This window comes from Egretta garzetta, unplaced genomic scaffold (assembly GCF_000687185.1).
Source record: "Egretta garzetta isolate BGI_Z169 unplaced genomic scaffold, ASM68718v1 scaffold120, whole genome shotgun sequence".
Taxonomy (NCBI): domain Eukaryota; kingdom Metazoa; phylum Chordata; class Aves; order Pelecaniformes; family Ardeidae; genus Egretta; species Egretta garzetta.
This window is the reverse complement of record NW_009258270.1, coordinates 283,011-285,304: the sequence shown is the minus strand read 5'-3', so window position 1 is coordinate 285,304 and position 2,294 is coordinate 283,011.

Genomic DNA, 2,294 nt, shown 5'->3' with positions numbered 1-2,294 from the left:
TCTGCCCGCCCGGGGCGAATGCTGGTCCCAACGCCCTCGGCACCAAAGCGCCGCTGGCAGTTGGCCATCCCGGCCCGCTTCGAACCCCGGCGGGCTCTCATGAGGCACGTCAAAGCTTTTCTTCCTTTCCTTCTGAAAACTCTTTATTTTTTTCCCCTCGAGGGAAATAAATAAATGGTTGCCAATTGCTGCTACTACCTTAGGTTTTAAAATTTAGCTAAACACGCGAATTAGCGCTTTGCTCAGGGAATTAAGCGTTCAGTACAGCCATCAGTGAGCTGGTGGCTCGGCAGTGCCCGCCGCCTGCCCCGACCAAGCCGGGATGGAGCCCCCGCCAGCCCCGCGCCTCCTGCTCGGCCCCCCGGCTACCAGCCACCGGGCTACCGGCCCCCCGGCTACTGGCCCCCCGGCTGCCAGCCCCGCAGCGGGCCCAGCTCGCCGCCGCGCAGGGCAGAGGCGCCGGAGCGGAGGACGCGGCGGCGGCGGCGCTTTCCAGCTCACTCATGGCACGGCCCTGACGCGGGGGTTTCTCGGCGGCTTTTCGGGCAGCCCCGGTGGGTTAACGGGGCTCGTCCTGGAAAGAGCCGACTAAAACCGCTGCGCCAGGGGGGACGAGGAGGGCGCAGGCCCAGGTCTGTCTCGAGTGCGAGCCTGATGCCATGGAGGCCAAAGAAAGACACCAGGAGAACTCCGTTCCATGCAAACTGGCACTGCTTGCAGGCTACAAAGGATTTTTCTGTACCAGTTCCATCTTGTGGCATGTAGAGAGCGCCTAAGGGGTGACTTGCCAGACTGGTTGTGGGGATTCCCCATCCTCCCGGCTTTTCCTACCGCCCCTTCGTGGAGGGGGAAAAACAAACCCAAAGAGGAGGGGAAAAAAAAAAAACAAAACAAAAAAACCAAAAAAAACCAAACCCAAAAAACCAACCAACTGACCAACCAACGAGATTGATTTTGCGTATGATTTCAGGAAAACAGGCTTCGTAGTTTCTGCCTCTTCCTCATGTTTTGCCCCTCAGGTTTTGTTTTACGTGCAAACAGACCTGGTGAGTTGCCCCTTAGCAAGGCACAGAGGGTTTGGCTGGATTAACGTTGCTTTCCCTGATGATTATTATTTTTTTTTTTTAATCGGAGTGCTTTTGGTGCCCATTACGACTGAAGTGAGCATTGATCAGTTCTGTGCCTGAAAAATCATTTGTCTTTAATTTGAGTGTTTTTTGGTTTTTTTTCCTTCTGTTGGGTTTTCTGTTTCGGTTTGGTTTTTCGTTTTTTGTTTTTTATTTGAACTTGCAATACGAAACTAAATCTAACCCTAAATTAACAACACCCTTTCTGGCAAGTTTAAAGAGCAGTATGGTGTTTGGAAATGTCTTTTCAAGCCTCAAAATTGCCTGTGTGCACAAAACTGGCAAAACCCCAAAACTGAATCCAAAGAGCGCCCTCCCCCCCCTCAGCGGCCCGGCCCGACGGCCGCTCGCATTCGCAGCGACACGTGCTCTGGGGACAAGCGGTCTTTTACGTAGAGTCATTTCCATCCAAAGACGGTTTTCCGAAGGGACATCCTGGGTTTGCCACTTCCATCCAGCAATGGTAGTGAATTGTATTCAGGAGCAGTAGAGGACGATCGATCTTGCGCTACAGTGTGTGGGCCCGATTCATTACAAGAAAAACGGCTGGGGGTTTGTTGTTTTGGTTTTTGTTTTTTTTTTTTTAATTCTTTTCGGTTGGGTTTTTCTTTTCCCTTTGCAAATTGGCAGAGCCCTCCGTCGCGCGTGCCGAACCCAAAAGCACAGAGCGCAGCACAGTTGGCCCTTGCCGGCCCCTTTCTACCAGTAAAGAGCTGGAAAGCCCCCAGGCAGGCGTGTCCCACGTCCCCCCACTCACCGGGGAGCGCTTTGCCCGGCGGCTGCTGGGGGCGTCCCCATCGCTGCTGCCGTTGCCGCAGCGCTCCGGCCCCACCAGCTCACTCCAAATTGACCTCCTCTGCTCTCCAGCCCCGTCCTGCCGGCTCTTCCCTACCATCCTGGCATCGGTGCCAGCACGGTGGCTCTGCAGCACCGGAGCTCGGCCTGGGGGGTCCAGTGCCCGCCCGCGGGGAGCGTCCGCCTCCGGGCGTGCGTCTTGGTCTTCCAAGGAAGCTGCAGCCCTTTCACTCCAACCCAACGGGTTGCGTGGGCACTGACCACCTCGGTTTCCCCCCGGGGTGATGTTCCTCCTCTTAGGAAGCCTGCATGTTTGCTTCACAGTGACAGGAGCCCGCCCGGGGGGCAGTTACCCACCTGGGGGGCAGTTAC